This window comes from Dendropsophus ebraccatus, chromosome 2, assembly GCF_027789765.1.
Source record: "Dendropsophus ebraccatus isolate aDenEbr1 chromosome 2, aDenEbr1.pat, whole genome shotgun sequence".
In the NCBI taxonomy this organism is placed as follows: Eukaryota; Metazoa; Chordata; class Amphibia; order Anura; family Hylidae; genus Dendropsophus; species Dendropsophus ebraccatus.
In genome coordinates this window covers 125,954,894-125,968,648 of record NC_091455.1, presented here as the reverse complement: position 1 = coordinate 125,968,648, position 13,755 = coordinate 125,954,894, and the positions used below count along the sequence as shown (strand labels likewise).

Genomic DNA, 13,755 nt, shown 5'->3' with positions numbered 1-13,755 from the left:
TACAGGGACAGTAACCAAGTCGCTTTTAAAGGGACGGTACCCAAATTGCTCTTAAAGGGATCAAAGTCGCTCTAAATGGGTCCCTTTAAGAGCGACCCGGGTCCCTTTTAAGAGCGACCCGGGTCCCTTTTTAAGAGCGACCCGGGTCCTTTTTAAGAGCGAAGGGACCCAGGTCGCTCCTAAAGGGACTTATGTCGCTCTTAATGGGACGGGAGCCAAGTTGCTCTTAAAGGGATGGGACCGAAGTCACTAAAGAGACGGCACCCAGGATTAAAGTTTCTCTTAAAAGAAAGTCACTGGTAAAGGGGCGCTCTTTTCAAGCACTATGTATTTCCCTGGAAATGCAAATCTAGTTTCTTTCTCCCACAACAGAATTCTGCTTCTTGTCACCTCATAGCACACACTCACACTGACTGGATCTCCACACAAGATCCTTCTATGCCCCTCCTCTCTTTCCCAGCATTCACAGCACACATTCACAGCACACATCTGCCTGTTAACTCCTTCACTGCTGGACAAGTACCAATGTGTGCTGACACCACTGATACTCTCCAACTGCCAGACAGGTCATTAATTAACCTTTCACAGTAAGGTTGCCTTCACACGTACCGGATCCACAGGGGATTTCATTCTATGAGTTTGCAGCGAAATCCGCTGTGGATCCTGGTATAGGAAAGTTCTAAGGGGTCACATACCACCAGTGGAATTTTCACTCCACTGCGGATATGTGACCGGGCCCCTTTAACCCCCGGCCTGGTGCATACATTACCTACTCGGCGCCGCAGCTGTGTGTGGGAGCCGGGAGCCTCACACAGCCATGGCGCCAAGCAGGTAATTTATGCTCCGGGCCGGGGGCAGGTAATCTATGCTCCGGGCGGTCAGCCAATCAGTGCGCTGCGTCGAAGCAAGCAGAAGCCTGGAGCAGGTAATGTATGCTCCGGGTCTGCGGGGGGTTAAAGAGTCGGGTTACATATCCCGTAACCCATAGACCTTCACACTACATGGATCCGAAGAGGATTTCGCGGCATCTGTACCCACAATCTGACCCCCCCAAAACTGCTTGTACCGCTGTATAGCTGCTTATAATCCAAGATCTGTCCTGGGGTCCGTTCGGCAGGTGATGTAGGTATTATCCTGAAAAACAACTTTTAAACTTGCAGCCCTGTGTCACATTGGCGTGGCCTAGAGTACCCATGCCCTAGGAATGCGACACCCCTCCTCCCTGTCTTCTTAATCATTAGGAACGCCTCAGACAGGAATTCTCCTATTCATCACCTGTCAGAACACTGCAAATGGACCGGATCGTTAAGGCACCTGTGCAGTGTTCAGATAGGTGATGAATAGGAAAAATCCTGCCCGGGGGAATTCCTAATGATGAGTAGGGCGGGGAGGAGGGACGGAGGGGCGTTGCAATTATTGGGCACACACACTCCAGGCCATGGCAATTTGCCGCAGGGCTGCAAGGTTAAAAGTGTTTTTTTTAGGACAATAACTGCATCACCTGCCGAACGGACCCCAGGACAAATCTTGGTTTAAAAGCAGCTATCTGAAGGTACAAGCAGTTTGGGGGGGGGGGGGGGCAGATTGTGGATACAAAGTCTCTATAAAACAGTTGGTGAAGCATAATTTGAAGCTGACTTTCTTATGGAATAATTTCCTTCTTATTCGCATTAGGTTATATGGATGGAGAGTGCAGATCTCCTAAGCATAATGTGAGCCAACCTTCGACTAAACATAACAACCCACAAGTTTGCTGGAAATTTATAACATTTACAGTGTGCTTGTTTCTTTCTACTTTCCGTTTTGTCTTGGTATGTAAAAAGCATGCTTGGTCAGGTTGAGGTTAGATGGCTGTAGCCAATGAAGAATATACTATATCTTTGTCTTAAAGGAGTTATCTATCTTATATATGTTTTTCACAAATGAATATGAGTGATGCTGCGTTTACATAGAACGATTATCGTTCGAATTTTCGCTATAACGATCACATTTGAGCGATAATCGTTCCGTGTAAGCACAGCAAACGATCAAGTGTCGAGCGAAAAATCGTTCACAAATCGTTGTTCATCTTTCGCTAAAAATTCGAAAGATTCACCCTATGTAAAAGATGGGCTTAAGCGATCTTAAAATCGAATTTTTCTTACGAATTTTCTTACGATTTTTCTAATGATTTATTTGTCTAAACGCTGATCTTTATAAAAAGTAAATTGTTGCTTCAAAATCGTTAAACAATCGATTGGGCGAATTATCGCTTCGTGTAAACGCAGCATGAGTATTGCTGCTATAACTGCTAATTTAACCATATTGGAAACCTTGTCTGTAACAGTGTTGTTCATCCCCCTCTTGGTCCCGGTATCTGAATGCAGCGGGACAGCTTTTCCATCTGTATATGACTGCCTGTGGTGGAAAATTTGACAGTTAGAGATGAGTGAACCAAACTTGAACCTAAATTCATTAACAAGCTTTTTGTATGGAGGTCATAAAGATGGCAGCCTCACAATTTAATACATATAAAACATATGGAACAATTCAACTTCACATACAGAGGTAGCATATTCACCCATTCAATCCGAGTAACATGTACTGTCTTTAGATCATCAGGAGCTCCACATGGGGCAGTCCATGGAGAGTGTCCATGAGCCTCCATGGACTCTTTTGGAATGTTCTTTTGGAATATTTGTCTTTCCTAGGGGGGAAATGCGCCTAGGTTTTCACTGTGTTGAGCACTTTTACTAGAAGCTGGTCTCCCTGAGATCAGTAACTGTTTTACCATGGTGGTCAAATTCAGATGAGCAACCCTTGTGGCATCATACTCCCTGAATACTTTTCAATGCGATATTTTAGTTTTTCCATTTCTGTAAATTAGCAAAGATTTGTAAGATTCGGTTCTCACTTCGTCCTAGGTATTGATTGTAGAATTATTGTGGAACACTTGAATTTTTCTTTTTTATCACAAGGCAACAACATGACTAAATGTGCAAAAAGTGAAAAAATGTAAAGACTTTCTAAGGCTGGAGTCATTGCAGTTTTTTTTGGAAAACGGCAACTGCAGTTTTTGTGCCAGAACCGGAAGTGAATTTAAATGGAATGGAAACGATAAAGGGAGGACTTTTTTTTTCCCTGTTGAATACACTTTGGCACAAAAACTGCACTGGCCGTATTAGCCAGCACATGATCGATAAACACCAGTGACCCACTTCCATTGGCAGACATACATGAACACTGCTTCCATCATGTTTGTGAGATTTTGTAATACTTTATGCCTCAGAGCGTGAGCAATTGCATTCTGTCTCTGTCTTCTTCCCATCATACTGGTACATCATTCTGGTTATCAATGATTTCATCTGTGCAAAGAATCTTGTTCCAGAATGGGATGCCTTGTATACGTTTTCTAGCACTGTTTTATTTAGCCTTTGGGTAGCTTCACACATAGTGGAATTGCACTGTGTGAAATCCGCTGCGATTACCGGTACTGTCAGTTTGTATGACAGTACTGATAATTGTAGCGGTTTTCACTGTGGAACTCACAGCGTAAAATCCGCTGTGATTCCGCTATATGTGAAGCTACACTTTCTGTTAGTAAGTAAAGTGTTTGTGGCTAAGATGGATACCTAATGGGTCATCTGTTACTCATATGAGATCAGTTTAACAAATCTATTGCAATTTTTGTGATTTAACAGTTAAAATGGATACTATTGTAGCTTATGAAAAGACCTTTGACCAGCATGACATTATTTGTGGACACTACCACCAGGTATGAATTTGTGAACCCTAACTCATCTCCAACATATGCAAGATAATGGAAAGATATTTTGTACTTTGCCTAGAAATCAAAACGACTTGGACATGATCTCCTGGGTTCTGCAGGAGACAAAAGACTTGTTGGTGAGAAGAAAAACCATCTGTAATTCCTCCTCCATGAAATTCTTATTCAGATCCCATTTAACCATTTAGACTGGTTTAGTATGTGTGGTCCCTCCGTCCCTCCGTCCCTCAGGGAGCACATAGGAAATTCTATTAGCAGTGAGAGAGCTACAGATGTACAAACATTTGAAAGGAGGCAATGGTCTGTGTAGAGATTAATATGGAGTTTAAGAAGAGTAGTTGACATTTGTATATGTTTTTATAGGATCCTATCTGTGGAAATAATGTAGTCTACAACACCATTTCATACCTCATTATTTTGATACATTATTACAGTATACTAACTATGCTAACAGAGGAGCAGCTTAACCAAGATGGCTGCCTGTATGGTCAACTATGGAAAATAAACTAAAAAGAAGAAAATAGTATTTATAGACACATTATCTGTTAAGCTTTGAGCTTGACGAGGCCTAATGCTTTTGGGTTAAAAGTTGCGTAGTTGAAACTCTTTGCAGTGAGCTGTGTTAAGCCTGGGTCTTTTGTAAACGGAATGAAGTATGCAAGTCAAACATGTAGAAGCTTGCTTGAAATTGCATTGCTTACTGTCAAGATCACCAAGGGCATACAGACTATAGGTTAAGTGAGCAGTAATTGTGGGTGTCATGGTCTGCTTTGATTGTTATGGCCAGTGAGGTATTTAAACTTGTGTATGTGGGGTGGTGTGTTCTGATTGTAAATGTATTTGAAGCAAAGCAACATAAATGCTCTGAGCTAATAGTTCATCACTGTTTACACATGCATTCTTTAGATATTTTTCTTTTTGTCTATGTACATATAAGAAGTCCTAAGAAGCTAAAACTTAAAACAGCATATGTGATATGTAGTGGGTTAAATAGGAAGTATACAGTAAGTTAGTAAATGGGAAAATGTGTTTGTATCAAGTGTATCTTCACATGTGAAGGTCCCCATACCTAGTAAATACAAGTTGGCCAAACCTGATGACTTTGGGCAGGCCCGGACTGGTAATCTGGCAAGGCGGGCAAATGCCCGCTGGGCTGGCCAGATTACCAGTCCGTGGGCCGCATAAGGAAAAAAATAAATAAATAAAAAAATCACCGCTGCGGCCCGCTCCTGACGTGCTCCTCCAATCCAATCAACGTGGGGCCGCAGCGGCCCCTCGTTGATTGGCGGAGCACATCAGGAGCGGGCCAGCCGGGTCCAGATGAGAGGGCTGCGGTGGCGGAAGGGGGCTGCGGTGGTATGTCTTCCCCCAAGTGCCGAAAGCCGCAGACGTGCCGCGCGCAGGCACGTCTGCAGCCACCTCCACCAGGCCCCCAGCGGTGACGTCACTTCCCTGACGCGCCGCTGAGGACCTGGAGAAGAGAGAGGAGAGCCGACGCCGCCGTGGACGGAAGATCCAGCCGAGGAAGAAGCTGCTGGGAGCGAGGTGAGGTGAGAATGTTTGTTTGTTTTTTTTGTTTTTTAACCCCTTCATATGTGGCTGGCCATGGGGGGGGGGGCTGTTCTATATTGGAGGGGGATGCAGGGGGCTATTCTATATGGGTGATGGACGGGGGGGGGGGGCTATTCTATATGGGAGGGGGATGCAGGGGGCTATTCTATACTGGGGGATGGACAGAGGGGGCTATTCTATATGGGTGATGGACGGGGGGGGGCTATTCTATATGGGGGATGGACGGGGGGGGGCTATTCTATATGGGGGAATGCACAGGGGGCTATTCTATATGGGAGGGGGATGGACAGGGGGGCTATTCTATATTGGAGGGGGATGGACAGAGGGGGCTATTCTATATGGGTGATGGACGGGGGGGGGGGCTATTCTATATGGGGGAATGCACAGGGGGCTATTCTATATGGGGGAATGCACAGGGGGCTATTCTTGGGAGGGGGATGGACAGGGGGGGCTATTCTATATTGGAGGGGGATGCAGGGGGGCTATTCTATATGGGTGATGGACGGGGGGGGCTATTCTATATGGGGGAATGCACAGGGGGCTATTCTATATGGGAGGGGGATGGACAGGGGGGGGCTATTCTATATTGGAGGGGGATGCAGGGGGGCTATTCTATATGGGGGGATGCAGGGGGCTATTCTATATGGGAGGGGGATGGACAGGGGGGGCTATTCTATATTGGAGGGGGATGCAGGGGGGCTATTCTATATGGGAGGGGGATGCAGGGGGGCTATTCTATATGGGAGGAGGATGCAGGGGGGCTATTCTATATGGGGGGATGCAGGGGGGGCTATTTTATATGGGGGTAATGTACAGGAGGGGGCTATTCTATATGGGGGTATGCAGGAGGGGGGCTATTCTATATGGGGGGATGCACGGGGGAGCTATTCTATATGGGGGAATGTACAGGGGGGCTATTTTATATGGGGGGGATGTACAGGAGGGGGGCTATTCTATATGAGGGGATGCAGGGGGGCTATTCTATATGAGGGATGGACAGGGGGGGCTATTCTATATGGGGGGATGCAGGGGGGGCTATTCTATATGGTGGGATGCAGGGGGGCTATTCTATATGGGGAAATGCACAGGGGGGCTATTCTATATGCGGGGATGCAGAGGGGCCTATTCTATATGGGGGGAAGTACCGTGGGGGGGGGGCTATTCTATATGGGGGGATGTACAGCAGGGGGGGCTATTCTGTATGGGGGATGTATAGATGAGGATGATGCTGGAGCAAGAAGCCTAAAATGTCTGTCTGACAGATCCCGTGGAGAGGAGTCATGGCCAGAGAAGCCTTCATGATGGCCGGAGCCAGATGGAGAAGAAAAGGAAAAGTGGACGTCTCTTAATGCAGAGAAGACGCCTACTGTGAGTGACAGGATGTAATTGCACTATAATCACTAAGGGTCCGTTTACACAGAAAGATTATCTGACAGATTATCTGCCAAAGATTTGAAGCCAAAGCCAAGAATGGATTTAAAAAGAGGAAAAATCTCAGGCTTTCCTTTATGACCTGATGTCTGTTTATAGTCTGTTTTTGGCTTTGGCTTCAAATCTTTGGCAGCTAATCTTTCTGTGTAAATGGTCCCTTATAAGGTCTTCAGAACATTTATACAGCTGGGATCTGCCTCAGTATCAGGGGTGTCACACTTCGGCCCTCCAGGTGTTGCAAAACTACAATTCTCATCATGCTTTAGCTGTCCAGTCATGATGGGATTTGTAGTTCTGTAACAGCTGGAGGGACAGAGTGTGACACCTGTGTTCTGGGAGAATATTGGTCTTTATATAGTGGCTGTTATTTGGTGCCAGTATAGTGGTATTATCCAGTCACTGTATGCTGAGGGTAGTGGGCATGGTGTGATGGTATAGTGGTATTGTCCAGTCACTGTATGGTGAGAGTAGTGGGCATGGTGTGATGGTATAGTGGTATTATCCAGTCACTGTATGGTGAGAGTAGTGGGCATGGTGTGATGGTATAGTGGTATTATCCAGTCACTGTATGGTGAGGGTAGTGGGCATGGTGTGATGGTATTACTCGTATTATTGGTAATATTAGTGTTTTATATAGTGGATTATATTCAGTCACAGTGTAGCGGTATTAGTCATTATGTGGTGGTAATGGCTCATGGTGAGGTGGTATTATTTGTTACTTATATACTGGTAGTATTGGAATATTGGTAGGTTTGCTTAGTAACAGTGTGGCAGTAATGTGTACAGTATGGGGATAATATTTGCTTACTGGTGTTATTAACTATGACAGTATTATCATGCACAGGAAATTCTTACCTATGTTACCATTATATATGCTAAAATTTGTCCTGGGGCCCTACTTAGATAGATAGATAGGAGATAGATAGGAGATAGATAGATAGATAGATAGATAGATAGGAGATAGATAGATAGATAGGAGATAGGAGATAGATAGATAGATAGGAGATAGGAGATAGATAGATAGATAGGAGATAGGAGATAGATAGATAGGAGATAGGAGATAGATAGATAGATAGATAGATAGATAGGAGATAGATAGGAGATAGATAGATAGATAGATAGGAGATAGATAGATAGATAGATAGATAGAGATAAATAGATAGATAGATAGGAGATAGATAGATAGATAGATAGATAGGAGATAGATAGATAGATAGGAGATAGATAGATAGATAGATAGATAGATGGATATCCAGTAGGAAATGGCTATCTAGCAGCTTATTATGTAGCTTTGATTACACATGAGATCACAACCAGCAGACACATTATGATAATTAAACCTTACTACTTATACCGCCATTATATGGAGTGCAGATTTAGTGAGGATAAAAGGGATTTAAAAAATATAGTAACTTTTGTCCAAAAACAGCACCACCCTGTCCTCAGACTGTGTGTGGTTTTACAACTTGGCTCCATTCACTTAAATGGAACTGAGCTGCAATACCTCACACAAACTGAAGAAGAGTCTGGCGCTGTTTCTGGAAGAAGGTGGCCATGTTTTTCTCCTATAAAGGGAATCTGTGAGGTCCGTACCAGGTCTAGGGCTGTAGATCTCAGCAGACAGGTGTGAGGAGATATCACTGACAGGACCTTTAGTCCAGTGTAAACTTATATAATTGTCCTTTTCATTTCCAACTAAAGTTTCACAACAGCAGCCGCAGCAGCAGCAGCACCCTATGCGTCCATCAGTCAGAGCAGGAAGGGGCGGGGCAGAAGGTGCTGCTGTGGCTCCACCTCTGTGACACTTCAGCTGGTAATGAAAAGAATGATTATAGAGGTTTACACTGGACTAAAGATCCAGTCCCTGATCTGTACGCTGGGATCTACAGCTGTGTACCTGGAATAGACCCCACAGGTTCCCTTTAAGGGCACGTTCATACCTAATCCAATGCGGATTTGATGCTTCTGATTTAATCAGTTGAAATGAATGCATAAATATGCCACATCAAATCCGCAGCAGATTATGTTATATCATTATTTTTAGGTGCTGATGGTGGGGTTCACATGTATAAGGGAGTAGTGGGGACATGGCTAAATAAAGCAGAATTGAAGCAGTATGTGGGCTGCTGGGGTTTGATTGCCAGGGCTGATTTTAAGTCCCAGTCCGGCCCTGACTTTGGGGGACCAGCCCACTATTCAATCATGTATGGAGGCCTCCCAACTCTCCTGGGACAAAATATGTCAGGGAAGAGAAGGATCAGGTATGTTGCATTTGAACTACTTTTGCTCTCTGAGGGATATCCCACTAGCAGAGGAGTCTAGAAGTGGCCTACCTCTCTCTGTTGAGAACATGTGTTGCAATGGTAATGGGCCCCTCCCTTTGGGTCCTTTTACACAGAGATATTTAATTATTTGGCCTATTATCTGCCATCGTGGTCAATAATCGCTTTGTGTAAAGGTCAGTTTACACACACAGATTATCTGACAGATTTTTGCAGCCAAAGCCAGGAATGGACTATAAACAGGGAACAGGTCATAAAGGAAAGACTGAGATTTCTCTTTTTTTCAAATCCATTTCTGGATTTGGCTGCAAAAATCTGTCAGATATCTGTCAGATAATCTCTGTGTGTAAACGGACCCTAATAGAGGCCAACAATCAGCCAACATCACAATGTCGGCTGATCGTTGTCTTTTAGTGTCTTTCAACATGTTGAAAGACAAGCTAGGAGCACAGCAATGATCTGCTGCCATTGGTCCGTGCAATAGGAGCGGCAGCAGCAGACCGCTGCTATCTCCTATGGGTTGTCCGGGGAGCCCTTCTGCAGGTCCCCGTGGACCCCCTGCCCTGCATTTACCTGTTCACTGTCGGTGAATGTGATAGCGCCAGCAGCGAGCGGAGAAGGAGGAGCAAGCGAGCACTGACCTGACAGGTCGGCACTCACTTGCTCCTGGAGATCGCCCTGTGTAATAGGGGTTTTAGTCTGACCACTAAGATGCTGAAAGCGCTATTCCCTGTGGCAGCTGTTGGGATTAAATGGCCAAGATCAATGTTACAGTACTTAGCCTCCGATTTAGAGTTGGAAAACATATTTCCAGGAGATATAGCAGAGGTACAACAGACACAGAATAAATATATAACAGTGGTCCCTCAACTTTCAATGGCCTCAGGTTACAATATCGGACGTCAGGCTCACTGGTGAGCGCGCGCACGGCTTCCGATGGGGACTTCTCATCGGCGGGACTGGGTCTGGGAAAGGGACTTCGAGAGGGGGAAAAGTATAAGGGGCTCCATCAGGGTGACAGGTCCCCTTTAACCTAATAGAACATATTTGGAGAGACCTGAAAATGGATTACCATCAACATACTCCATCCAACCTGGCAAAGCTTAGAGGATCTGCATAGAAGAATGGCAGTGAATCCCCAGATCCAGGTGTGGAAACCTTGTAGAATTATATCCAAGCAGACTGGGTACTATAATCACTGCCAAAGGTGCTTCAACTAAGTATAGAGTAAAGGGTCTGAATAATATGCTATACATACACCATCCACTGCTTTTAGAGCAGAGTGGTGGTCGCTAACAAATAATGTGCTGTAAATAATGGGATGAAAAGAGCGGCATATCAAAAGAAGGATGCAAGTTTATTTTAATCTGTCAAGTTAATAGTATTTTAAAGGGGTTGTCCGGCGATAAAAAATTATTCACAGAATAACACACATTACAAAGTTATACAACTTTGTAATGTATGTTATGTCTGTGAATGGCCCCCTTCCCCGTGTCCCACCACCCCCACCCGTGTACCCGGAAGTGTGGTGCGCTATACATTACCTGTCACGTGCCGACCACGGTCTCCGATCGTCAGCAGTGACGTCTTCTTCGGGAGGCCAGCGGATCTTCCCGAGTGCCGGCCGCCCTCTGCAGCGTCATCCGAAGCTCAGCCGCGATTGGCTGAGCATAACTGTGCTCAGCCAATCGCGGCTGAGCAGCTGATGACGTGGCCGCGTCATCAGCCGCTCAGCCGCGATTGGCTGAGCACAGTTATGCTCAGCCAATCGCGGCTGAGCTTCGGATGACGCTGCAGAGGGCGGCCGGCACTCGGGAAGATCCGCTGGCCTCCCGAAGAAGACGTCACTGCTGATGATCGGAGACCGTGGACGACACGAGATGCGGTGAGTATAATGCACCACACTTCCGGGTCTAGCGTGGGTGGGGGGAAACACGGGGAACGGGGCCATTCACAGACATAACATACATTACAAAGTTGTGTAACTTTGTAATGTGTGTTATTCTGTGAATAATTTTTTATCGCCGGACAACCCCTTTAACATTGTCATTGGAGCTTTAGTGGTGGTGAGTGAAATTTGGGGATTTTAATGTCTGCCTGTTTTTGGTCTGTAGTGAAAAATACACAATAAAATAGACTGCTAACTGCACTTCCCCACTTTGATATTCAGCGTTCCCAGGGTTAGTAAACTTACATTCTTGAGAGCTGATATCTCTGAAATGTGTTTTTTAAAATTGAAACTAAGTGAAGAGATTTGTTTTTGTATAATGTAAAGGGACATTAGGCTTTGAACTACAAGCTAAGTGAAAAGTCATATATACTGTAGTAGACAGTGGAAGGGGCTGTTTTGCAAACATTAGTTTCTTTTTCTTTTCTTTATTTTCCTGTATCTGGAAGGGTATATTTCTATGGCATACCCCTATGCTTCAAAATATGCAGAAGAAATCCTAGGTATCCAGAGTCAGGCTCCGTCAGATAGGACACACTAGAGAATCTACTCACAGTTTAAACTCCTTTAACTCTTAGTGGGGCAACTCAATTTATTAGCATCAACATTTTTAATTCATTACATAGAATTGGAAAACCCCATTCAATTTTCAATATGCCCGGGCTTCACCAAAGATCATATGCATACTAAGGATGCATTCTTGATATGTTATAGTAAACATATATTGTGCTGAAACATTTTAGTGTGTGTATGTATATACAGGTGTACATTTATTTGTTTATAAATATATATGCACACACAAACACTGTGGTGTTCCGCCCAGGAGTATGTAAGGTCAGCTAGGTACAGTGATGTACCAGTTCAGGCAGAAAGCCTGAACTGGTACAGCTAATAAATCACTAATATATATAATCTCATAGTTGCCAACAATTTAAAAGGGACAGTTTGGGCAGATTAATGTCTCGGATGGGTATGTCTGGGCAAGTCCAGCCCCCTTGAAAGCAAGGCCGGCCCCCTGTGCTGATTGCGGGTGGAATATTGACTTTATCACTGCCAGAGTGCACAGGACCTGGGGAAGAGAGAGGGGCTGTACAGCAAGTAGGATATTAACTTTTATCACTGCCAGATAGAGCTCATACAGCTTTCCCAGCATCTTGTATTTTAGTCCGCCAGGCTGTGCTGTGCTGCTCTGTGATGAGCCTTTCCATAAGATGGCATGTGACCATACCCCACCCTCCAGTGTCCACTACAGAGCCTGCTTATGCCTTGCTGATTACGTCATTTGGCCCTGCCCAGACTCACGCTTAAGAGGAGCCAGGCTCTCAACACTGGAAGCTCTCTAATTAGCTGTTGTTGATCAGAGCTCCAGACACTGCCTGGGAGAGATAGGAAAGGTGAGTATGTTCCTCTGTTAAGCTTTTTCACATGGGCGCTGCTACACAACAGGGGGCCTTCACTAAATGGGGATGTTACACAGGGGGACGGGGGGCTTTTACTATATGGGAATGCTACACATGGGTATTTACTATATGAGGATGCTAGAAAGAGGGGGCCATTACTATATGATGATGCTTTGGGAGGGTCTTTAATATATGTGGCTGCTGCACATTAGGAAGACCTTTACTATATGGTACTGCTACACAGGGGAGGGCCTGCCTATTATATGGGGGCACAGAGGAGGTCCTAGCTACTATATGGATGCACAGAGGGGGCTTGGGAGCACAAAGTGGGCATTCATTTAGGAGAGAGAGCAGTACGCACTACAGGTTTGCACTGGTGTCAATAAAGTATATGGAGGGCTTAACGGAGGGTTCTTATAAACGGGTGCTCAGGCTCACAGAAAACAAAATTAAGTCTGCAAAATTAGGGAGGTATGCCTGAGTGTCCCTGGAAAAAAAAATTAAAGGTTGGCAACTATGATATACACTCACCGGCCACTTAATTAGGTACACCTGTCCAACTGCACGTTACCACTTAATTTCTAATCAGCCAATCACATGGCGGCAACTCAGTGCATTTAGGCATGTAGACATGGTCAAGACAATCTCCTGCAGTTCAAACCGAGCATCAGTATGGGGAAGAAAGGTGATTTGAGGGCCTTTGAACGTGGCATGGTTGTTGGTGCCAGAAGGGCTGGTCTGAGTATTTCAGAAACTGCTGATCTACTGGGATTTCCACGCACAACCATCTCTAGGGTTTACAGAGAATGGTCCGAAAAAGAGAAAACATCCAGTGAGCGGCAGTTCTGTGGGCGGAAATGCCTTGTTGATGCCAGAGGTCAGAGGAGAATGGGCAGACTGGTTCGAGCTGATAGAAAGGCAACAGTGACTCAAATAGCCAACCGTTACAACCAAGGTAGGCAGAAGAGCATCTCTGAACGCACAGTACGTCCAACTTTGAGGCAGATGGGCTACAGCAGCATAAGACCACACCGGGTGCCACTCCTTTCAGCTAAGAACAGGAAACTGAGGCTACAATTTGCACAAGCTCATCGAAATTGGACAGTAGAAGATTGGAAAAACGTTGCCTGGTCTGATGAGTCTCGATTTCTGCTGCGACATTCGGATGGTAGGGTCAGAATTTGGCGTCAACAACATGAAAGCATGGATCCATCCTGCCTTGTATCAACGGTTCAGGCTGGTGGTGGTGGTGTCACGGTGTGGGGAATATTTTCTTGGCACTCTTTGGGCCCCTTGGTACCAATTGAGCATCGTTGCAATGCCACAGCCTACCTGAGTATTGTTGCTGACCATGTC

At 45.2% G+C, this 13,755-nt stretch overlaps 1 protein-coding gene across 3 annotated transcripts in view; it reads left to right on the top strand.

Annotated features, from left to right (window-relative positions):
- The window catches only part of PTPN3 (protein tyrosine phosphatase non-receptor type 3), a 178,505-nt gene that overhangs the window by 18,859 nt on the left and 145,891 nt on the right, over positions 1–13,755 (top strand). The window lies entirely within an intron of this gene.